This window comes from Bos grunniens, chromosome 11 (assembly GCF_055505025.1).
Source record: "Bos grunniens cultivar Pamir isolate PY7600 chromosome 11, Bosgru_T2T1.0, whole genome shotgun sequence".
Lineage (NCBI taxonomy): Eukaryota > Metazoa > Chordata > Mammalia > Artiodactyla > Bovidae > Bos > Bos grunniens.
In genome coordinates, this window is record NC_141175.1 from 17,832,333 (window position 1) to 17,857,862 (window position 25,530).

General features: G+C 48.6%; 1 protein-coding gene across 9 annotated transcripts in view; it reads left to right on the forward strand.

Annotated features, from left to right (window-relative positions):
- Positions 1–866: 866 nt before the first annotated feature.
- RNF144A (ring finger protein 144A) overlaps positions 867–25,530 on the forward strand; it is a 128,913-nt gene continuing 104,249 nt past the window's right edge. For 3 of the 9 annotated variants that reach the window (XM_086323488.1, XM_086323493.1, XM_086323496.1), the window contains exon 1: positions 1,677–1,814. The gene's annotated coding sequence lies outside the window, so the exon portion shown is untranslated. Of the gene's footprint in view, positions 1,211–1,676; positions 1,815–2,133; positions 2,676–25,530 lie in introns of those variants that run through there. The other 6 variants (XM_086323489.1, XM_086323494.1, XM_086323498.1 and 3 more) reach the window with 5 other exon arrangements.

Genomic DNA, 25,530 nt, shown 5'->3' on the forward strand with positions numbered 1-25,530 from the left:
CAAAGACAAACAAACATGGGAATGACCTCACACACACAGTCACACACAGTCACATCACTGCTTAAGCACTTGCAAGAGACACAAAGGCTCAATGACACAACTGGATAAGAGGTTGGTTTTGTACATCAACCCTCTCCTTGCCAACCTCCCCCCTTCCCCCTCCCCCAGGCTTGATTCCCACGCCCCTGGTAATCTACAGAAGCATCTGCATCCTTGTGGACACATTCATCACTTCCCCGGATACTTGCTCTCATCCATCCATCCCTTCATTCATAAGCAGTATCACACAGTGCTTTCCTGGCTCCACAACCCCTGTACAGAAGGGCCGAATATATTTTCTGTGAAGCTCAGGCCTTTATGCAGAACCATTTTCATCTTCTGGTGAGAGGCTGGGGTAACCAAGTGTCGTTAGAATTCTTCCCATTGTGCCTTCTTTCTTGAATGATGACATTTATACAAAGAATTTGACAGAGACATCAGAAGCGCTCATTCATATTTGGGGAGGAATTCATATTTAAGAAGTTACCAGAATAACTTCTCAGTGTAGATGAGACAGATTTATTATTATTATTATTTTTAAAGATGTGTATGTAGTAGGGAAAGATAAATTATGCAGTGTCACGATAGCTAATATTGTAGTTTGGGGGGAAATGAGACAAAATACAGCTAAGGATTATGAAATCCTTAAAATTTTCCAGTTATGTTGAGATTGCTCTTTGCTTATTTTCCTTATTTAATCCCTGCCAAGATCTCTATGACCTCTATGACCATTAGTAGTTTTCAGATAAGAAAATCAAAACACAAAGAAGTTAACTAACTTGCTCAGTTAAGGTCACTGGACCCATTAGGTGATGGTACTAGACTGCAGAGTCAACACTGGAGGGTGTGGTGTTAAGGACGAAAGCGGTGAGGGTGGGTTTTCCCATACTTCGGGAGAAGAATCTATGTATTGAAGGGGGCATTCTTTCATACCCATCAGTAGGTCTTGTTCAGGTACGCATGCTGGAGACAGAATTAAATACCTGTGTAACTTCTAGTTATTAGGGGGAGTGGCAAGGAGAAATCTTACAGGAAAATTATACCTTCAAATACCTTTGGCTCTAACAAGCTCGAAACCGTAAGGCAGAGGAAGTCAACAGCCCAGAACTGGAACTCGGGAATCCACAGAGCCGAAGGACCAGACGAGCCCGGGGCTCCATCCGTCCAGCAGGTCAGGTACCGGGAGGCAAAGACCTTTGGCGCGTTGATGAGATGCTAGCTTAGAAAGGCCCTCAGCCTTTACGCACGGTCCCCACCGCCAGGGCATGGAGCCCAGGCTCCGGGAGCCCGGATCTGGTCCGAAGCGGCCCGGCCGGTTCTCTTTCTATCGCCGCGCTAAGACTGTTTTGGGTCCCCCATTCCTCTCCCAGCTTGCCGGTCTTTGTGCCCCCGAGCGTCGACATCAGGGCCCTCGTCTTCTGGCTGCCACCTAACCGAGGCCGCGGCGTTCCTCCGGGCAGCTTGAGGTCCGGGAGGTCCTGGGGGAGCCTGGGTCCCCGCTGGCCTCGCGCGGGCGGCAGGGGGCGCTGCGCGCCGGGCGGGGCGGGGGCCGAGCCCGTGCGCCCCGCGTCTTTGTGCCGCGCGGCGCCGCCGCCCAGTCTCCCCCCGCGGGCCGCGCGCCCCGGCTGGAGGGCGGGCGGGAATAAAGGGCGGCTCCGCGCGGGGCGGCGCGGACAGCCAGCCTCGGACCGCGGACCTCGGTGCTCGGAGCCCCGCCCGCGGCCGAGCAGGAGCGGCGGCCCCCACCCCCCCGGGCCCCGGACGCGCGGGATCAGGTGGGTGACGCGCGGCCCCTTTGTGTCGGCCTCGCCCGGGCGGGCGCGGCCGAGGGCCCCGGGGGAGGTGGCCGTGCCGAGCGGATCCGGCGGCGGCGACGGCCAATCCATCCCCGCCAGGGGCGCCTTCCCGGCCCTGCCCTTGGGTGGCCAGGGTGCCGCCGCGTCCCGGCGCTCCGGCGGGTCCCCGGGGCGGCGGGGGCGGCCTATGGGGTCCGGCTGGGGCGATCCGGCGGGGCGCGGGCAGGAGGCGGGCAGGTCAGCCCGGCCGCGGTGGGCCGGCGCCGCGTCCTCCGGGGTGCACATCCCGGCTCCCGGGACCGCGGCCGCCCGCGTCCCTCCAAGCCGTCCCCTCCCCAGGGGCGCGCAGAAAGTTGTCTGCCACCCCCCACCCCCCATCCTACCCTCCAGCAGGCTCCCCAGCTCCCCTGCACTGTCCTGGGCACCCAGCTCTGGGCCTCCTGCGAAGCTGGACGATCAGGTCCCGAGGAAGAAGGGGTTACTCACTGCGCCCTCATCATCTCGTAGATGTCCAGCTCCAAAAGTTCTCTCTCCCTGCCCTCTTCCCAGCGAACAGGCACAATCATCATAAAAAGCCCAGTCAACAAATAGCCTGTGCTGGCCTCCTGCCAGGCCTTAAGGCTGGGTGAGGGAACCCAGAGGACTATCCCCAGGGGGTCCTGTCCTGGGATCTGGTCTCCGAACTGGAAACAGACTCAATTCTTGCTTTGATGGTGGGAAGGAAGCCCTTTCCCAGGAGTGGGGCCTGGGGATCTGATAAGGACGCATTCCAGGCAATCTGGCCAGGGGCAGGGCAGATTAGCCCTGTGGATAAAGAAAGTGTGAGATCCAGAGAGCAAGGTGAGGACTGCCTGCCTGAGAACCCTGGGACTTCCCAGGAGGGAGAGGCCGGGGAAGGAGGGTCTGGACTGCTGGTGAAGACGGAATTGAGTCAGAGCTTGGAGGTGGGACAGGTTCTGGGTGGCCAGAGGGAACTGGCCAGAGGAGGAAGGGAGAAGGGACACAGATGTGTACCTTGACCTTACCCTCGGACGTGCAGCCCGTGTGCTCCTTGGATGTGGTCCCTTTGGGATGGTGCCGAGAGCAGGTTCTCAGGAGAGGGAACTGAGATCCCCTTTTCCTAGTCTTCTAAGGGTTTCTAGTGCCTTTTCAAATCTTACTTTTATTAGTTTCTAGAGAGTGCAAAGGAATTATGACTAGTGTGGTCAGATAGGGGTAGATGGTGAAATGTTGAATTCCAGGCCAACCTATGGCCTTGATCCTGTGGCAGTGGGAGCCATAGATGGTTCTGGATGGTTCAGAGAGTGGGCTGGACCCCCACTGAGAGTGGGGAAGGTGGCTGTGAGGGGTGGTCTGTTGTGGAAGGTGTGGCTTGTAGTCCCCCTGGTACTTCTCATCAAAGGTCAGGCAGGGCTTGAGAACCTCAGGAAGAAGCAAGATGCAAACAACCTGATTTTAATGGGAGGGGAGTTTTCCGGATCCAGCACCACTGGAGTTCGGAAGTTTGTGTAAAACGAAGCTCTGGTTCAAATGTCAGGATCCTTGGAAGGGAAACAGGTGAACCAGTCAGATGCTGGGGGTAGAGCTGTGGCCAGTGGGTGATGGTGTGGGCTCCCAGGGGCCTGAAAGATGTGGGTGTTGAGACCTGCACGAGCACTTTCAAACTCCTGTGCTTTATAAGCTTGTCCAGCGCCCTGGCTTTAATCAAGTGTGCTCATCGCACCCAGATCCTTGCCCAAGTACAGGGCTTGGCCTGTGGACTCCATGTGGTTTGGGACTCGGAAGGGACCTCCCACACTTCAGTGGACGCTGCTGGCATTCAGCGGGATGAATGTGCCATTCGGCCAGACGCCGGGAGCCACGTCGCCTGTGTTTTCCACTGTGGTTCATGGTTTGGCCCCACTGCCTTCTTTTGTGCAAATTTCACCTCCCTCTTAGGAGCCTGTCTCTCTCTGGTGTGGAAACAGGGAAAGTCTGTCCACACGGAGAGTGAGCATCACAGCTCACTGGTCATCACAGATCCCCAGTCCAGCCGCCCATTGTGACTGAGGACACTGTGGACTGGAGGGGGAGGTCAGGGGCGCGGCCACAAAGAGAGCCGTGGCCAGCTTGGGCCCAGCACCAGCCCTCCTGATGGTCTGCTGTTCTTTCTCTGGCTCCATGCTTAAACTGGAGGATGGAGACGTGTCTGCTGCCCTTGGGGTCTGCTGGTCTGGAGCCACTCCAGGTGATTCTTCCAGGGGATCTGGTCAAGCGAGGACCTGCCCTGGGTCCCTGGGGTGTGGACAGTCAGGGGCAGCCAGGAGGCTGTGAGTAGAATGGAATACTTCAACGGAAGATGGACCCTGTCGACACTCACTTGGGGGAGTTTCCTACCTTCGAGGTCCAAGGATTGAGTTGAAGGTTCTTTTCTTTGAGATGAAAAGTCATCTGAGGTCATCATTTCTGGAAGCAGTCTCCTCTCTCCTTTGTTTCTGCATCACTGACACTCATGGACACCTTTTCTTAATTAGATGAAGAAATTAAATGGAAGCAACTGTTCATATACCTGCTGGGGAGTTCGGCTGAAGGACAGAGCCTGTACAACTTTCGAACCCAGCTCTGTGACCTTGAGCAAGTGTCTTAACTACCTCGTGTGGCCCCAGTTGACCCCCACTGTGGAACTAAGATGTTGGTCTAAATGATCGTCCAGATCTGGATATAAGAATGTGCTGCTTTAAAGGTCTCTTCCAGGAGCATCAGTCTTTACAATGCAACCATCTTTAAGAAATTTTGCAAGATAAAAAATTATATATATGTAAATATTTATATATATGTATCAGTTTCAGACAAATGGTTTTCTTCAGAGATGATAAGTTGAGAGATGGGGCTTTGAAGAGGGTCATTCCTTGATGATGAGAGTCTGTATCTTCTTTCTTTCCTGGAGTTTAAAGCCTGGATCTGATGGTGTTTCCTGATTAGCCTGTAGGTACAGAGAGAGCAGGACTTTCTCTAAGGAGCAAACTGATGAGCTGGATAGAGTGTTACGAGAAAAATAAGTTCCTGGCTGGCGTGATGAACTGTGCCAACTAGGTGATATGCAGTTTCTTAGGGTCTAACTTTGGAAAACCAGGAAGCAGTGGATGTTCATTTAGCCTTTCCATCACCAGGTGCTGATGGGAAGTGCTCTGAGTGCTGTGGACCCAATTCTCAGGTGGTCCGTAGAAAGGACAGGCATCACTAACTTACCCGATCTACAGGGGAGGGGAGAGGCTTAAGGAGCCCTTATGGAGTCCAAGGCCAGGCACTTGGTACATGCTAAAGCCAGCGTGGAACTCAGAGCCCCTTGGAAAAAGGGTATATTCCCTGTCCTTGAGGAGGCTATGATCTGGGCGTTGGGAAGCAGCCAGTCACAGATTGTTCTGGCTCTGGGGTCGGTACGCACAGTGCAGGGGGGCATGGTGAGGAGTTTGCCCGCTGGAGCTGGTGAGGCAGGCTGGGTCTTGAAGACGAGTCCCTGTTGGCAGGCAGATGAGGTCAGGGTCACAGGCTGGGCCCGAGAGCAGCAAGAAGCTGCCTGGGGGTGCAGGGAACTTCGGGCTGGTGTAGTGGGGCTGTGCTGGATTTGTCCTGCTGGGGGGTGACCCTGTCTCTGAATCCTGTTCAAAGCAAGACCCCCCAGCTGCAGCAGCATTGCTGTCACTTCTGGAACCTTCTGGATGGTCCCATCAGCGAGAGTTCTTTGGTTTTAGTGCCTCTGTCCTTTTTTGTCTCTCTCCCACCCCCCACCCCCCACTCTGCCAGTTTGCTTGTAGAGGAGAGGGTGTCCCGGGAAGATGAGAGGAAGCCCAGCTGCAGCCCAGGGTCTGCTTGCTCTGTCTGCAAGGTCACCTGAGCGAGGCTGCCGTGATTCCCCAGAGGGTGGCAGCCCGACCTGGTGGGCAAGCACCGAGCTGGAAGTGCAGCCTCTGAAGGATGCCAGTGCAGCTGGGGTCATGCCTGTTCCTGCCAGCTCTGCTCTGCAGGCCAGGACACGGCAGACCTGCTGGGGCAGAGGATTCCAAACCAAAATACTGACTCTATCTCTCAGGCTAGGTTATCGGTTAAACAGGGCTTCACGTCTGTCCTTGGAACGCCTCCCCCACAGTGGTTGACCTGGGACATATTTTAATTTCCAGAGGGTCAGTTTTCAAGCAGACCTTTGAAACGGGGCATGTTTGATGTTGGGGTACCAGCGTCTAAAGGTGATCTGGAGGGAGGTGGGACTGTGCCAGCTGCACCCAAGGAGCAGCAAAGACTGCCTCTCAGATTCCCACTGACCTGCTAGCCTCACAGGCAGGCAGGGAGCCATTCCGTGATGCTCTGTCTCTTGCATCTGGGAAGTGGTTCCCGGACCGTGGCAGGTGATATGTGTGTCCTGCTACCCACCCTCCATGGTTGGCTCCTCTGCAGTTGCTCCGTCATTCCAGAGTAGCCCTGCCAGCCAGCCCCTGCGTCCCCCCTCCCTGGTGAGGCTTGTCCATGGAGGGGTAGCCTTCAGGACAGAGAGGCTCTTTGCTCCCCTAGCTCGTGGGTGGAAAGTGTGCAGACCTTTGTGTTAGGGGCCTCTTCCACCTGAAGGTAAATCATCTCTTCATTGGGTGTCCCAAAGCCAGAATTATTCAGGCGTGTGTCACATCCTGGGACAGTCTTTGTTCCTTCTCTGTGGTGTCTCTCCTCCACTCCCCGCCCCCCTCTAGGCTCACCACTGACCCAGAAAGTTGACAACTTTCTGGCTGAGACACCGCTGCTCATGAAGTCACAGCTGTGCCTCTGGAGTGAGGCTCTGTAAGTTTCTCCTGGGTTCCAGCCCGTCTTTCCATGTTGATCTCTTCGCAGCCTCCACACTTAGACCCTGAAACATTCTCCCTCCGCCTCCAGGTGTCAAATTCCTAATGATCCTTCCAGGCTCCGCAGGCATATTGCCTTTTTCTTAAAGCTGTGGAATCACCGATGTGGGGGCCGTGGAGGCTGACTCCTCCAGCAGTGGCGTCTTACAGAGGAGGAAATGCAGGCGTGGAGCAGAGAGGGAAGAACGCAGGCCCGGGAGCCCCGTCAGGCCCCTTCCCTTTCCAGCCCGAGCATCTGTCTTCCTCCTGCCATGAGCCGGGAGCCTCTTCTCTACCAGGTGTTTCTATGGCGACTTTTTTTCAGAACCTGCAATTGCACTTAAGCTCTCTAATCTAATTTTTCTGTAACTTTATCCTTCCTTTACTAAATTGCAAGCCCTACAAATGTAGGGACCTATTCATTTTAACATTCCCTCAGTGCCCGTCATGGTGTCTCTAAATGCATTTTTGCTCCATGATTGAATCCATGGGAAAGAAACCGGGTCCAGAAGGGAACGTGGGGTAGGTTATTGACGAGGAGATGGGATCCCGGCTCGTGTTCTGGTCTCCAGCAGGATCTGAACAAATAGAGACGTGCTCTGTCTTTGGGGAGGTCCAGCCACAGAGCGGGACACCGCAGGACTGTGTGGGGCCGAAGTGGGTGGGGTGTTGGCTTGTGGTGCAGGGATGCACCACAAGACCCAGCCCACGGGTGGGCCTTCTGGGATGTCGGGGGGCGGGCTGGACAGTCCCGAGCCACCTGGACATGGGGGCAGGCACCCCAGTTCCAGAGTTAGGTGGCAAGCCTTGCATGGACCAGTTGGAGGGGGCCAGGGGGCCTGAGCTCCGTAGCGCAGGGAGGTCGAGACAGGGAAGGGGTTGTGCAGGGCCCAGCCAGGGAGACTTGATGGGGGGACAGTGACCCCACTAGGGCCCACCCAGGTGGGTGTTATGGGAACTCCAGTGAGGAAATGACTGCTGGGAAGTGGGGTGAAGGTGGGTAGACCTTGAAGAGGGGTCACTGGAGAAGGGGGCGCCCTGTGCTGGTGTGGGAGGGGGCAAAGAGGATGTGTTCATGAGGATATCGGGGAGCCTGGGCTGGGGGTGAGTTTCCATTGGCGTCATGAGTCTGAATCTTTCTAACGAGAGGGAGAGGTGCTCTAGGTAAAGAGGTGGTTAGATTTTCTGGAAAGAGTGTTTTGCAGAGAACGTGGTGGGGACCCTCGCTTCACATGGATGTGCAGAGTGGTCAGAGGGTTGGTGCAGCCAGGGTGTGTGATATGACCCACGGCAGTGATCCTGTTCTCTGTCCCCAGGGAGTCTGTTTCTTGGGTGTCTTCCCCTCTCCTTCTGTGCACGGGGCCAGTTTGCATCCAGAAGCTGGTGGTAGGCTGTGTATTCCAGGAACAGCTTTGCTCTGGCAAGTTTTGAAAGTCTGCAGAGACCCTGGGCAGGGGGGCGGGGGGCAGCTGTTTGTTATGCCATTGAGAACAGAAAGAAACAAACAGTCCCATAAATTAATTTTCCCTGACACCCTGATTGCCACACAGTGCTTCTTGGTACCACACGCCCTGCTCAGAACAGTCCTAGGAAATGGAACAAAAGAGCTCCCTGCAGACTTTCAGAGCTGGGCGCCTTGGGATAATTTAAATTTGTTGGCGGGAACTGTGTATTTCTTCCTAATCGCTTGGCAGGGTGAGGCGGTCCCAGGGCTCCTGCGGACCAGACAGAGCTGGCTTCCCTGCTGGGAGCTCAGTCTCTTCTTTCTTCTTTATGTCTCCACTGAGCCTTAGCTGGGGGCCTTGAGAACTGAGATGGGCTGGTTGTGGGAGGCAGATATGGGTGGGCCAGATGTATTAGAAGGAAGAAAAATAGGATCTTTATTACGTCAGCTCCTGGGACCCTAAGAAATTACCTCCGTTTCCAAGTTTATTTTCCGTCTAACACTCTCAGTCTCACTCACTGCTTCCTTCCTAACTTCTCTCTTGTCTCCAGGCAGGGAGTGATGCTATAGACCCAGGGTTTGTGTGCCCCCAAATTCGTGTGTTGAAACGTAATCCTCAGTGGGATGTTGCTAGGAGGTGGGGACTTTGGGAGGTGATGAGGGCGGGGACTTCACGAATAGGGTTGTTGTTCAGTCACAAAGTCATGTCTGACTCTTTGCGACCCCATGGACTGCAGCACACCAGGCTCCTCTGCCCTCCGCTATCTCCTGGAGTTTGCTCAAACTCATGTCCATCGAGTCGGTGATGCTGTTTAACCATCTCATCCTCTGCTACTCCATTGTCCTTTTTGCCCTCAATCTTTCCCAGCATCAGAATCTTTTCCAATGGGTCGGCTCTTCCTATCAGATGGCACAGGACTGGAACTTATTAGCACCCATCACTTCGTAGTAAATAGAAGGGAGAAAACTAGAAGCAAGAAGCAGTGACAGATTTTATTTTCTTGGTCTCCAAAATCACTGTGGACAGTGACTGCAGCCACGAAATTAAAAGACGCTTGCTCCTTGGAAGGAAAGCTATGACCAACCTAGACAGCATATTAAAAAGCAGAGACATCCCTTTGCTGACAAGGCTGGGTATAGTCAAAGCTGTGGGTTTTCCAGTAGTCACGAACAGGGTTAGTGGCCTTATAAAATAGACCCCAGGGAGCTCTCTAGCCCCTTCTCCGTGGGAGGACACGGCGACAGAACAACTGTCTTGGGCGGGAAAGTGGCTGTCACCGGACATTGAATCCACTGGCATCTTGATCTTGGATTCCCAGGCTCCTGATCTGTGAGAGGTGGGTGTCTATGTTTACAAGCCGCTGCATCTGTGGGATTTTTTATTAGGGAAGTCCGGATGGACTAAGATAGGCAAAAGTGTTTCATCACCAGTCACACTGGGGGTGAGACCCCCCACTGCTGATCATCCTCTGAGACCCAGGTAAGGTCACATTCCCAGATGCCAGGGCCTCAGAGTTCAGCATGTATTTTGGAGACACAGTTCAGCCCATAGCACGCATCTCCCAGTACCACGGAGTACATGTGCGTATGTCCTTGTACGTTACTGTGTGTTTGGCCAGCAACGGAATACTCCCTGTGTTTGGTGACACGCCCCAGAAGGGGCCAGTTGCTGGCCTTGGGTCAGCTGCCCCGAGGACTGGGGTCTTTTTGAGGCAGCCCCGTTCTGTGCCAGGCCCTGGGGCAGTCGCTGGAGAGGGGCAGTTGGTGTCGGATCCATTTGTCTGCTTTTTAATCATGGAAGCCACTTTTTCTGAAAGTGCGTGGCTGTCTGTGTTCCTGTCTCATTGCTCTGGGCTGGGTGGCTCCTGGTGGCAGTGAGAGAAGACAAGGAAGCGAGAGATCGCAGGAGCAGGGAGGGTGGGACAGGACAGGACCGAGCTCCTGGCATTCCGCGTGGCTGGACTGCCATCTAATAATCGTCTTTGCTGCTCTTACCTGATCTTCTTTGAAAGACAGAAATCCAAACAGGGTGACATCCAGGCTATTGTGCACGGGGCTTAAATGTTCTTGGTATCTCTCCAGTGTGGTGCCAGCACACCCGAACCTCCGTGGGTATTTGTGGTTTTGGGTGAGGGCCAGATGGCATCACTGACTCGATGGACATGAATTTAAGCAAGCTCTGGAAAGCTGGTGATGGACAGAGAAGCCTGGCGTGCTGCAGCCCATGGGGTCGTAAAGAGTCGGACACGACTGAGTGAACTGAACTGAACTGAACTGAGGGCCAGAAAAGCACAGCCCTGTCCTGTTCATTTCTGATTCCCTCTAACACCTGGCACGTGGTGCCTGCTACACAGTAGGTGCTCAGTGAATGTTTGTTGAACTTGGTAGGCATCTGTTCCCTTCAGAGACATTCAGGTCCAGAAACAATCTCATCCATTCATTCATTCTTTGTGTTTATTTCATTCATTCATTTGGCAAAACCTTTTTGGTCCTGGGGGTTCAAAGGCAGATTAAGGAGTAGACTAAAGGTGAGGGCATGGGGAGCGGGCAGGTAGGGGGCTGATGAGGCTTTTCTAGAACGTGAGAAATGGAATATTTCTTGCCTTATCAGTAAACAAGGATGCCACGGTCATCAGCGATTACAGCCCTCCCGTGTGAGCTGGTGAGCCCTAAGGGTACTCAGGAAGGAGAAGAATATGTACAATCTAACAGCCGTCGGATCGCAGCCACTCCACACGGGGAGCTCCCCCGGGGAACCAGAATGTGAAAACACAGGATACTGGCCCCAGTAGCTGAGATGCAAATGAAAGGAATGATTGCGGTGAGCCCAGACTCTTGCATCTTCCCAGACGTGCACGAGCGCCCTGTATGCCTTCGTGCTCAGTCGTGTCCGACTGTTTGTGACCCCATGAACTGCAGGCTACCAGGTGTCTCTGTCCATGGGATTTCTCAGGTAAGAATACTGGAGTGGGTTGCCATTTCTTCCTTCAGGGCATCTTCCCAAACCAGGGATTGAACCTGTGTGTCCCGCATTAGAAAAACACTAAAATCCTTAACTTGGGATGTGTGGTTTTCTTTAATGAACAATAATCTTTTGATGTTTGGACTACCTGCCCTTTGTCGCAAAATTTCTGTGTAACCTGGCCCCTCCCCTTGCCTCCTCATAGCAGTTCTCTCAGGGTCACGTGAGATGCTGTCTCTCTGGCTTAAAGTCCTAATAATTCCCACTGAATAAAACATGACTCTCAACTCTTAGGTTGTGAGAGCTTCCCTGGTGGCTCAGATGATAAAGAATCTACCTGTAATGCAGGAGATCCAGGTTCGATCCCTGGGTTGGGAAGATCCGTTGGAGAAGGGAATGGCTACCCACTCCAGTATTCTTGCCTGGAGAATCCCATGAACAGAGGACTCTGGTGGGCTACAGTCTGTGGGGTCACAAAGAGTCAGACACGACTGAGCAACTAACACTTAAGTTGACAAACAAGATCAGTGATCAGCAAGACAGGTATCAATCTCTTACACTTTTGCAGTTTTGTAAATTTCAGTAACTTATATGTAGACTACATCATGTGAAATAACAGGTTGGATGACCTCACAGGCTGGGATCAAGATTGCTAGAAGAAATAGCAACAACCTCAGATAGGCAGATGATACTACTTTAATGGCAGAAAGTGAAGAGGAACTAAAGAGCTTCTTGAAGAGGGTAAAAAAGAGTGAAAAAGCTGGTTTTAAACTGAACATTCAAAAAACTAAGGTCATGGTATCTGGTTCTATCACTTCATGGCAAATAAATGGGGGAAAGGTGAAAACAGTGACAGATTTTTATCTTCTTGGGCTCCAAAATCACTGTGGACAGAGACTGCAGCCATGAAATTAGAATATGCTTGTTGCTTGGAAGAAAAGCTATGAGAAACCTAGACAGTGTATTAAAAAGCAGAGACATCACTTTACCGACAAAGGTTCATATAGTCAAAGTTATGGTTTTTCCAGTAGTCATGTACAGATGTGAAAGCTGGACCATAAAGATGGCTGAGTTCTAAAGAATTGATGCTTTTGAACTGTGGTGTTGGAGAAGAACAGCAAAGGGATCCAACCAGTCCATCCTAAAGGAAATCAGTCCTGAATATTCACTGGAAGGACTAATGTTAAAGCTGAAGCTCCAATACTTTGGCCACTTGATGCCAAGAGCCAACTCATTGGAAAAGACCCTGATGCTGGGAAAGATTGAGGGCAGGAGGAGAAGGGGGTGACAAAGGTTGGATGGTTGGATGGCATCTCTGACTCAATGGACATGAATTTGAACAAACTCCAGGAGATGGTGAAGGACAGGGAAGCCTGGCGTGCTGCAGTCCGTGGGGTCTCAAAGAGTGGGACACGACTTAGTGACTGAACAATAACAAGAAGTGTCAGTTTCATTCTAGTGAAAACAACCAGTTGGGATAGCTAGGAATTTCCATCCAGCGACATTGCTCACTCTCCATTTCTCCTCTCTGTGAAATAACTCCAGCTTAAAGGGCATGCTTTTTAATATGCTCAGTAAATATTTATCCAGCCCCCTTCCTTTGCTGGGTCCTGTGCTATGGAATGTGCAAGCGGGAGTCTTTGTCCTGAAATGAATGTGTCCTTCCTTCAGCAGAGTGGCTGGGAACGGTCTTATCTGTTAATACTTTAATCGCTCCTAGGATTCCTTTCCTTGGGCCTGCAGCCATGCTTCCTTGCTGGTGACCTTGTTTTCTTCCCCTCTCCAGCCACGTGCAGCTGGCCCAGACTTTCTCCAGGAGGACCTTGCCCACTGCAGAGTGCTGGTGGGAGGCCTTGGGCTGTGTCCCGGGGCCTTGCAGATAAGCCTTCTCCCTGGGGGTGCAGGCTCTCTTGCTGGTGCAGTAGGAGCAAACCAAAGGGGCTGGGGGTAGAGGGGAGAGTGGGCAGAGGGCGGGGCTCTCGAGCCCTTGCACTGCAGCCAGTCCCATGTGAACTGTGCCCCGAGTGTGTAAAGTGTCTGGTTTCCAAAATCTAGTGTGAAAAACAGAATGCAGATTATCTCAATAATAACGTTGAAGTTGATCACACGTTGAAATGATTTTAGTTTGGCTACAGTGAGTTAAATACTAAAATGAATTTCCTTTGCTTCCTTTTCCTTTTTTTTTTTTTAATGTGGCTCAGGGGTTAAAGTGTCTGCCTGCAATGCGGGAGACCCAGGTTCGATCCCTGGATCGGGAAGATCCCCTGGAGAAGGAAATGGCAACCCACTCCAGTATTCTTGCCTGGAGAATCCCATGGACAGAGAAGCCTGGTAGGCTACAATCCACGGGGTCGCAAAGAGTCGGACACGACTGAGTGACTTCACTTCATTCACTTCACTTCACCAGGACATTTAAAATTACAGATGCGGCTCTCAAGTTTCCTAGACTGACGATCTGAAGAAGGGACTTGGGGAGGTGCTTTTCTTTCGTGGTTCACAGACCCTGCGGCCAGCCCTGCCTGTTCTTGAGGCTGGCTGCATGGGGACTTGATGCAGCCAGCCCTGGTGGGCCAGCCAGGAGCGGGTCCAGGCCTGACTTGTGCAGAGTTCGTTGTCACCGGGACTGTTCTCTCTTGGGTTTAGTCCCAGATGCTTGACATTCCTGCTCAGCGGGGCCCATCCTCTTCTCAGCAGCCTGTGTTACTCAGATTCAACCATTCTGCTGGCTCCATTCAGTCCCAACACAGATGCAAGAGTCTGTGGATTTTTATGTCTAATGTGTAAAATGAGGGGCATGCTTTAGAGGAACTTAACATTTTTCTTTACCAAACTCTTTAGTCCTTGAAATCTGCCTGGACCCTGACCTTTTTTTGGTCCAGTCTCTAGGTCATGTCCTACTCTTTGTGACCCCATGGACTGCAGCACGCCAGGCTTCCCTGTCCTTCACTGTCTCCCAGAGTTTGCTCAAACTCATGTCCATTGATTTTGACCTTTGGCCTCAGGTTAATTGTCATGAGCCCTCCTGATTTTCCCATCCAAGTCCCACGTGTCTCACAGCATCCACACTGCTGGCCTTTGAACCTCAGCTCCGGCCGCCCGCTGTCCAGGATCCAGTCCAGCCGCACCCACCCCTGAATGCCCAATGGAGGCTGATTGAGAGAATCCTCTCCCACACCCGTGCCATCGTGGTGAATCCTGCTACCTGCTCCCGGCCCAGGGCCACACATCTTGCCCAGGGATGCAGGAGGGTGTTGCCTGCAGCTGATCAACTGCCCACCCAGGTGTCCGGCTCCAGCTGACCTCTTAAAGCTGCTGCCCTCATTCCTGGCCGTGGTGCCAGCCCTGTTTGCATCCTGGCTTCAGAGCCACCTGCTCTTTGCTCCTGCATCTTTGAGATGTGTCTTTTCGCCCACCTGTCCCTTCTCCGGCCTGCTGTCCTTGGCTGGCTGCCGTCGCTGGACAGCAGTGGTGGTCCAGGGCACTGCAGGGTCCCCCGCCCCCGCATCACCTGCTTTCCTCTGCATCCCAGGCTCGTCTCAGCTCCCCCGCTTTGGCACTGTGCCTGCTCCTGAGATCCTCCTGGCTCATCCCCCTGCTCCTCTTCCTGCCTGTTCCTGGGAGCACTGCGTGGCTCCTTCAGACCCCATCACATTCCTGATCTGCCCTGGCATTCATGGTAACGTGGAGTTGAGTCAGCTTGTACTCCTAGGGACAGCAGGCACAGTGCCTAGGGCCCGTGAGCTTTGCAATATTGAATATTTTAAAAATCCTGGAAATAAGCATTAGCTCCAAAGTATTAAAAAAAAAAAAAGCAAGACAAAAACCAAAAGCCTTCGCCAAAGAGAGTTGATGGTAGCACCTGTGTTGTGTTATGCTGACGAGATATAACCATGATTTAGTCAACTGGAAGTTAAGACACAGTTATGTAGAAAATCGTGTTTACCCTGAAATAAGCGTGCTTTTTAGTGTTTGGCTTGATTCGCTGAGGCCTCTGGGAATGAAACCTCCCCAAGTTAAGCACTACCCTCCACACTTCTTGCTTTCCCATCTCTGCCTGGCACCAGAAATGAGATGCAGACTTCCACATTTATTTGTCGCTCTCTTGGCTTAGTGACCCTGGCCTGTCACTCCATTTTGAATTCCCAGCCCAGGGCCTGGTACATTCTGCTTCACTATACTAAACTTTTAACTCATCTCAGTACATTAAATGGAGAAGGCAATGGCACCCCACTCCAGTACTCTTGCCTGGAAAATCCCATGGATGGAGGAGCCTGGTAGGCTGCAGTCCATGGGGTCGCTAGGAGTTGGACACGACTGGGCGACTTCACTTTCACTTTTCACTTTCATGCATTGGAGAAGGAAATGGCAACCCACTCCAGTGTTCTTGCCTGGAGAATCCCAGGGACGGGGGAGCCTGGCGGGCTGCCGTCTCTGGGGTCGCGGGCTGCCGTCTCTGGGGTCACACAGAGTCGGACAGAACTGAAGCGACTTAGCAGCAGCAGCAGCAGCAGCAGCAGTACATTAAAAACATAAATAAGTACAGGACATTAAGATCCCGCTTGAAGATTTACATTTTGTTATTTTCTGAAACACTGCCCATATGGTAGTTTTTAAAACCACTGACATTTATAAACTGACTCCACATGACAAAAACCCTTAGATGAGCTGCTAATAAAAATAATCATTCAGAAGCTGAAAATGCAGTTTGTATGATTTTAGCTTAAATTGTATGTGGAGTTTTCCTTCCGTGGACCCTATGTGCTTAATCTGCACCACGCTGCTTGCTTAGACATTGATCTTGTTATTGTTTAGCTGCTAAATCGTGTCCACCTCTTTTGTGATCATATGGACTGTAGCCTGCCAGGATCCTCTGTCCATGGCATTTTCCAGGCAAGAATACTGGAGTGGGTTGCCATTTCCTTCTCCAGGGGTCCTTCCCCACTCAGGGATCGAACCGGCATCTTTTGTGTCTCCTGCATTTGCAGGCAGAGTCTTTGCCACTGAGCCACCGGGGAAGTCTAGACAATGTAACTACCATTTTGTTGTTGTTTGGTCACTAAGTCGTGCCCGACTCTTTGCAACCCCATAGACTATAACACACTAGACTCCTCTGTCCTCCAGTATCTCCTGGAGTTTGCTCAAGTTCATGTCCTTGAGTCAGTGGTGCTATCTAACCCTCTCATCCTCTGTTGTCTACTTCTCCTTTTGCCTTCAATCTTTCCCAGCATCAGGCTCTTTTTCAATGAGTCAGTTCTTTTCATCAGGTGGCCAAAGTACCAGAGCTTCAGCTTCAGCATCAGTCCTTCCAGTGAATGAATATTCAGGGTTGATTTCCTTTAGGATTGACATGTTTGATCTCCTTGCAGTCCAAGGGTCTCTCAAGAGTCTTCTCTAGCACCTAAGATTATATGATAGCAAATATATATCTTGGTGGTTAAGATAAAGGATATTTCTGGGTTAAAAATTTTTTAAATTGAAAAACAATTCAAAGATAAACTAGCTACAGGGAACGTTTGCTAATACGATGAAGTGGGCTCTTCTGCAGAGCAGGAACCTTTGAAATATAAATTGTGTTGCCTCAGCAGAGGAAAGGAATTTTTAGGTCTAGGCTGGGGGAAGGGGTGACTGAAGGATAAAGGCATGACTTTTGTTTGCAGCTGCATAATTACTTCAAACAGTCGTACTTTGGAGAATTTTGCTTGGGAAAACGATACTGAATGTGGAGAAAAAGAAATGCTTTAGGCCCAAAGGCTCTTCATTTGTTTGTTCATTTTAAATAATAGCCCCAAATGGAGAACATCTAAATTTGGACAAGCAAATATCCTGCTCTAATTTCATAAGATTTTTGGAGATGGTGGGCATAGGAAAATATTTGTAATATATCACTAAGTGAAAACAGTTATGAGACTGAATTGTATGTACACCATGTGTACAGATATGGAAAATATACTGAAGACGGGAGTCCAGGCTCCTCCTATGGACTTTTTCATTTTCCTACTTTTGATTTTTAAAATTGTGGTTCTAATTTAATTTTATAGTGAAATTATTTCAGTTTAAAAGTGGTCTTACTTGTAAATTCTGCCCAATTTACAATGTGCAGACTCTTGCGACCCCATGGACTGTAGCCTGCCAGGCTCCTCTGTCCATGGAATTCACCAGGCCAGAATACTGGAGTGGGTAGCCGTTGCCTTCTCCAGAGGATCTTCCCAACCTAGAAATCGAATCGGGGTCTCCTGCATTGCAGGCGGATTCTTTACCAGCTGAGCTACCAGGGAAGCCTTAAATTCTGCACACCCTCCCCCAGCAGTTTATTGTTTCATACACAGCAAATATATTTCAGCAAATAACCTTGTATGTCAAGTGGATATTTTGCTGCCGGGGCTTAAAGAGAAGTGAGGGCGAATTAGTAAACACCTGTCCAGTCAGTTAAAGAGATAAAGCAATGTGAACACTGACATTTTCCCTGAAAGGGGACTCTTTGAGGCTTGCTTTTAGCTCACGTGCTTGCATCTGAGCAGTGGCGGTCAAAGTCAGGACCGTGACACTGGCCTCATGAAGTCCAGGCATCTGTGACTGTTGTCACTGCTGAGCAGAGAAGAGCAGTACCACAAGGACAGTGGCTTGGAATCCTTCTCCAGACTTCACGTCCCATTGGAAACTTCTGGAAAGACCCTTAGCCTCTCTGTAAATGGTCCCAGTTTGTTCACGAAAACTGAGGCTAGTACTAGGGCTGCTTCTTTTACAGGCTCCTCTGAGGACTGCATACATTGCCAGTGAGAAGCTCTGAAGGAGAACATTCAACATCCATCAGAAGGCAGATGCACAAATAACCCTTCCGAGTTTCGAGAGCAAGGAGGCAGTCAGATGTAAGATGTGAGGCAGTGGTGAGGCATCTGGGAACTCGGACAGACACTGCCTAATGCACTTGTATCCCATCTTGAAAGCTCCTCCTGGTTGAATAAAATATTGCCATTCTGGTCCACAAAAATGGAAAGTATTAGACCCATTAAGCCTGTTATTTTCTCTAGCTTTTCGGCTTTTTCTGTTTAGCACAGCCTAAATGAAATAGTGCCATATTTCTTCCTTTACAAAAGTTTTCTCTTTTGATTGTTGTTTTGCTTTAATTTTTTGGTGAAAATGCCCCCAAAGTACTGCATTGCTGATAGATATAGTAGAGACTATAGCTATGGACTGAGGTTAGTCATTCATGCATTTTTATGTCCAGAGTTCACAACCCTTGTGTTTTATGTATCCATCTTAACCAATACAATTTTAGCTTAACTAAATATTTATCAATTTCATTGATCTTTCAGAGAATCAGCTCTTGATTCTGTTGCTTTTCTGTTTATGATTTCATTGATTTTTGCTCTAGTTTTTACAGTGTCTTCCTCTGCTTGTTTTAGGCCTAAAAAAGCAAGTTTTGGTTATTAATTTCAGATCTTTCTTCTTTTGGAATGTATGCATTTGATGCTATGAATTTCCCTATAAGCAGTGTATTTGCTCCAGTCTGCTCATCTTGATAAGTTATGGTTTTATTTTCATTCAGTTCAAAATACTTTTAAATTTCTCTTGAGACTTCTTTGACCAGCGTGTTATTTAGAAGTGTGCTGCTTCATCTCCAGATCGTTGGGAATTTTCCAGCTACTGTCCTGTTACTGACTCCCAGTTTCATTCCATCCTGATGTAAAGCATACTTGGTATGATTTCTGCTGCTTTTGTTAATTTGATAAAATGTTTTATAGTCTTGAATGTTCCATATGAACCTCAAGAATGTGTATTCTGCTGCTGTTGAATGGACAGTTCTGTGTGTCAAATAGATCAAGTTGATTGTTTAGTCCTGTTCAGGTCAGCCATGTACTTAACTGTATTTCTTCTTGTTGAATCTTGTCCATTGCTGCTGCTGCTGCTAAGTCGCTTCAGTCGTGTCCAACTCTGTGCGACCCCATGGACTGCAGCCTACCAGGCTCCTCCGTCCATGGGATTTTCCATGGCAAGAGTATTGGAGTGGGGTGCCATTGCCTTCTCCGTGTCCATTACTGAAAGGAGTGGAAATTCTCTAACTATAATAGTGCTTGTGTACTTAGTCACTCAGTCGAGTCCCATTCTTTGCAACCCCCGTGGGCTGTAGCCCACCAGACTCTTCTGTCCATGGAATTCTCCAGGCAAGAATACTAGAGTGGTTGCCATGCCGTCCTGCAGGGAATCTTTCCAAACCAGGATGGAACCTAGGTCTCCCATATTGCAGGCAGATTCTTTACCATCTCAGCCACCGTTTCTCCTTGCAGGTCTGTTAATTTTTGCTTCCATATGTTGACACTATGCTGCTCATGCATATGTATTTAGTACTTTCATGTCTTCTTGGAGAACTGACTCCTGTATCGTACACAGTGTCCCTTACCCCTGATGGTTTTCCTTGGTCTGAAGTCGGCTTTGTTTGAAATTAACATAGTTGCTCCAGCTTTCTTTTCTTTAGCATTGACATACGGGTCTTTCTCCATTCCTTTATATTTAACCTGAGTCTTTTTATTTAAAATTGGTTTCTTTAAACAACATATCATTGAATCTTACTTTTTTTATCCACCCTGGAAATCTCTGACTTTTAACTGGTGCAGTTAGACTTTTCACATTTAAAGTGACTACTGATATAGTTGGATTAGTATCCACCATATTTGAAATTGTTTTCTATTCATGACATCTGTTCTTTGATTTTTTTTTTCTCCTCTATTTTTCTGACTTCTCTGGTTTTGAGTATTTTGTATCATTCTATTTTATCTCCTCTATTAGCATATCAGTTAAACTTCTTTTTAATATCTTTCTGTGGTTGCCATAGAGTTTGTGCTATATATATATATATATATTTTTTTAATACTAAACTAACTCCACTTTCAGATAACACTGTTCCACTTGATGCGTACATAGTAAAGATTCTTAGAGTATTTCTGATTATTCTCTACCTGCCTTTATGATTTTATTGACATTTTTTTCATTTATCCATATTCTGAAGTTGCTATTTCTGCTTTAAATAATTTCTTTTAGATCAATTAAGAAAGGGAAAATGGATATTTTCATTCATTCCTTCTCTAACTTTTCCTGTGTTTATGTTGATCTGAGTTTCTGACGTATCATCTTCTTTCTCTCTGAAGAACTTTACACTTTTTGTGAGGCAGGACACCCGGTGATAGATTCCTTCAATTTTCGCTTCTCTAAAGAAATATTGGGTTGGCCAAAAGGTTCGTTCAGGAAGCTGAACGAACCTTTTGGCCAACCCAATATTTATTTTTCTTTCACTTTTGAGGGATATTTTTCTTGGAAGTAGAATTTTAGTGTGGTGATGTTTTTCTTTAAACATTTTAAATATTTCACTCCACTTTTTACGTGTGGAGAGACTTCTCTTTTTCTGAAGAGAAGTCAGATCTAATTTCTTATTCCTGCTCTTCTACAGGTAGAGTGTTTTTTTCTCCTTCATTTCTGCTTTCTTTCATGATTTTAATTCAGTCTTTGATTTCTGCAATTGAATATGACGTGCTAAGGAGCGCCTATTTTGGTATTTATCCTGTTTGATGTTCTTTAAGCTTACTGAACCTGTGGTTTGGTGTCTGTAATTGATTATGGAAAATTCTCAGCCATTCTTGCTTCAAATATTTTCCTCCTCTGTTTTCTCTTTTTTCTTTTTCTGACATTCTAATTATGCATATGCCATACTTTTTGAAATTTTCCTACCATTCTTGGATGTTCTTGTTTTTTTTTTTTAATTATTATTATTATTTTTTTCTGTTTGCATTTTAGTTTGGCAACTTTCTATTGACCTCTCTTCAAACTTACTGACTTTTGTCTTGGCTGTACTTACTCTGTTGATGAGCCTGACTTAGACATTTTTCATTCTTTAAAATGTTTTTGTTTTCTAGCATTTCCTTTGATTCTTTAAAAAAAAAAAATCCATCTTTCTGCTTATATAACTGTGGATGGAAAATATCGCCTGCCAGTAAATGAAGGATGTTATGGACATCAAGCCAGCATCTACAGAAGCTGACCCCAACTGCCCACCATGAGGGTATTCAGGATGGAGAAAGTAGGACCCTGGCCCCAGGTAGCCGAAGTGCTCATCAAAAGAGTGATTTCAACGAGCCCAGGCTCTTGCATTTCATCTTCCCATACATAGAAAAGTGCTAAATTCATTAACATGAGATATTGTTTGTTTGTTTTAATTAACTGTAATCTGGCTTAAAGCTCAACATTCAGAAAACTAAGATCATGGCATCCGGTCCCATCACTTCATGGCAAATAGATGGGGAAACAGTGGAAACAGTGGCTGACTTTATTTTGGGGGGCTCCAAAAATCACTGCAGATGGTGATCGCAGCCATGAAATTAAAAGACACTTACTCCTTGGAAGGAAAGTTATGACCAACCTAGATAGCATGTTCAAAAGCAGAGACATTACTTTGCCAACAAAGGTCCGTCTGGTCAAGGCTCTGGTTTTTCCAGTAGTCATGTATGGATGTGAGAGTTGGACTATAAAGAAAGCTGAGCACTGAAGAATTGATGCTCTTGAACCGTGGTGTTGGAGAAGACTCTTGAGAGTCCCTTGGACTGCAAGGAGATCCAACCAGTCCATCTTAAAGGAAATCAGTCCTGAATATTCATTGGAAGGACTGATGTTGAAGCTGAAGCTCCAATACTGTGGCCACCTGATGCGAAGAGCTGACTCAATTGAAAAGACCCTGATGTGGGAAAGATTGAAGGCAGGAGGAAAAGGGGATGACAGAGGATGAGATGGTTAGATGGCATCACCAACTCAATGGACATGAGTTTGGGTGAACTCCGGGAGTTGGTGATGGACAGGGAGGCCTGGCGTGCTGTGGTTCATGGCGTCGCAGAGTCGGACTTGACTAAACGACTGAACTGAACTGAATCTGTTACTGAACTGAACTGACCTGTTTTTTGTTTTTTGTTTTTTTGGGGTTTTTTTTGCTAAACTTCTATATATCCTGGCTCCTCCCTTACCTCTTCAGAGCAGTCCCTCACAGCTATCTGAAAAACTGTCTTCTGGGCTTAAGTCCTCAGAAAATCTGCCAAATCAAATGTAATTCTCAACTTCTGGGTCGTGCATTTTTGTCACTTGACATATCCCATTGGCTCTTATATTTTGTCTGCGTTCCCACAAAGAGCCCTTAATGTATTAACCACAGCTATTTTAATCCCCTGTGTGATAATTCCAGTATCTATGTCATGTCTGAGTTTGGGCTTGCTCTGTCTCTTCAGATTGTAATTTCTCTTGCCAGCGGTATGCTTTGGGGGTTTTTTGTTGATAGCGGAGAATGATGTGTTTGTTAGTAGGAACTGAGGTAAAAGGCCTGTAGGGTGAGGTTTTGTGTTAATGTCATAGGAGCTGAACTGTGTTTAATGTGTGTGGTAGCTGTAGGTGCCAGAGGCCTCAGAGTCCTCTCGTGACCTTTTTTGTCTTCCCTGATGCCTTTGGGGTTTCCTGAGAACTCTTCGTTAGAGAGTGTCTGTTTCCCGCAGCTCTCTGAGCTGTGATTCACTGTCACCAAACACACACACACACACGGGCGCCTTATTAGCGGGGCTGTTAGCTGAGGGGCAGGGGAACATTGTGTGTGCTGAACATTAAACCTCAGTCTTTTAAAAAACGGTTCTCTTATTTATTTGGCTGCATCAGGACTTAGTTGAGGCCTGCAGGATCTTGGCTGGTCGCTGCCCTGTGGGGTGCAGACTCTAGTTGTAATGTGAGCCTGATAGTTGAGGTGGGAGGGCTTAGCCGGGTTTCCCAGGTGGCTCGGTGGTAAAGAATCTGTCTGCCAGCGCAGGAGACACAGGAGACGTGGGTTTGATCCCTGGGTCAGGAGGATCCCCTGGAGGAGGAAATGGCAACCCACTCCAGTGTTCTTGCCTGGAAAATTCCACGGACAGTGGAGCCTGGGGGGACACGCCTGAGCGCACACACACTGTTCGCACTAGGTGGGCTTAGTTGGTCCCTAGCATGTGGGATTTTAGTTCCCCACCCAGGGTTTGAACCTGTGTCTCTTGCATTGCAAGGTGGATTCTTAACTAGCCCACTAGAGAGCACCAGGTAAAGTTCCATACCTGACTTCGCAGGCAGGGTACCTGGGCTGAGTTCTTCACAAGAGTCCCTTGGGTATCCTGCTCCTCCTTGGGTGAGCAGGACTGGAGTGGAATCATTACGGCTCCTCAGGTTCACTGAGGCCTGAAGACTGGGCCTTTGTTATGTAGACAGTCCTGGGCCTATCTCAGTTGGTTTTTCTTCCCCTCTCCTAGCCAGAGACAGGAATGAATTTTCTTGACTCCTCGCTGTGACAACCTGGTAGACTTCCTGGAGGTCAGACCCACCAAAGTGTGGGGCCCCCTAAGATGGTGGCCCCAGGGAGTTTCCTTTCTCACTCAGGCTAGCACATCCTCAATCCAGCAGTTCATGAAAATGAACACGTGCGTGATCCCATCTGTCCTGACCCTGGTGGAGTCTCCTTCCCGTGAGCAGATCTTGGCTCTGACTTGCTGACCTCTCCAGATTTCAGACGGGTCCTTTGCCCTGTACTCTCAGTTTTCTGATGAGTCAACAAAATAGCAGATTGTGGATTTGTTCAGGCCTTTATGCAAGAATGGGAGTCACAGCTCGTTCTGTGTCAGCGCTGAGACCTCAGATCTCCACGCTCACAGTTTTCTGCCCACGTGTGCTGTTCTGCCTCACTCTCGTTCATTCAATAACAGACCTCCTGAGAGTGTCAGCCATGGTAGTGTAGAGGACACCAGTGGAGACCAAGGCACTCAGAACTGTGGCATGAGCCTGGGGAATTTTGTAGGTCCGGGCCTTGACTTTCTAACCTGTGTGCTTAGTCACTCAGTCGTGTCTGACTCTTTAGGACCCCCTGGACTGTAGCCTGCCAGGCTCCTCTGTCCTGGGAATTCTCCAGGCAAAAATACTGGAGTGGGTTGCCATGCCTGCCTCCAGGGACAGGGATCGAACCCAGGTTTCCCAAATTGCACGCAGATTCTTTACTGTCTGAGCCAGCAGGGAAGCCCATAAGTAAAGGAAATTTCTGTTCTCTTCCAACTATAAATCTAACCATCTCTTTCTTCTAAATTACTCATGGTATTTTGCAGGATATTTTGCATAGGGTGGGTGTTCAAACTTTCCTTCATTAGCCTCATAACTTTTTGCCCTTTGAAGCAGGATATAATTATCTGGATAATCTTTTCTTGTCTAATTTCATCATTCTGTCATTTATGGGACATGCTATCATGGATTTACAGACATGAGGCATTTATATATTTTTGAAAAATATAATGAATGACTTCAATAGAATTTTTCCAGGAAATATTTTATTTAAATTTTGGCTTTTAAATTGAAGTGCACAAGAACCCAGACACAAGAGGTCACATATTGTATATTCCATTTGTCTAAAGTGTCTGGAATAGTAAAACCGTAGGGACAGCTAATTTCTGGTTACCAGGGACCGGGTGGAGTGAGAGAGGAGATTAACTGCTTTAATAGGTTCTGTTTTGGGGTGATGAGGATGTCTTGCAACCTGACTGAGGTTCTGCTTGTGCAGCATTGCGTGCGTGCATGTTTAGTCCTGTCTGACTCTTTGCGACCTCATGGACTGTAGCCCAAGCTCCTCTGTCCGTGGAATTCTCCAGGGCAGAATACTGGAGTGCGTAGCCATGCCCTCCTCCAGGGGATCTTCCTGACCCAGGGACTGAACCCAAGTTTCCTGCATTGCAGGCAGACTCTTTACCATCTGAGCCACCCCACTGTGATGCATGGAACACACTGAATTGTTAACTTTAAAATGGTTGAATTTATGTTATGTGAATTTCACCTCAGTAAGAGTTACATATAGTACATTAGCCATTCAACAGTGCAAAACCTTTTATCATGCAAAGCGATTCTTCCTTCTGCCCCAGGCCCTTAGTCTTCTGAGCCAGAGGCATCTGCTGTCGGTGCTTACTGGCACTTCGACACCAGCCCCCGACCTCCCTTTTTGCATGGCAGATGCTGCATGCAGCTTTTCTTCTACTTAATTGGAGCTTTTCCCTATCAGCATGTGAAAAATCTACCTTTCTCTTTTTCAGAGCTATATAGTCAAAGGAATTATTTTCTAAGTTCTTAAAAGGTACACGTTTCATGTCACCATTCTAAATAAACTGTTCTTTCCTGTTGTAATGCCTCTACTATAACAAGCCGCTTAATTTGTGCCTAATTCGGTATCCAATTGGGGAAAGCAATCTGTTCTTTGTGAGCAGGTTTAAGCCTAAGGATTAGCTTCATTTTTATGAGTCATTTCTTAGAATCAGGAAGGATGATGGTATCAGCCCAGTGCCTTTTATCACAACAAGAGAATTGAAAAGAAAACTCATTTAATTAATTGATAGTTAATGAGCCCATGAATCTGTTCCATAGCTA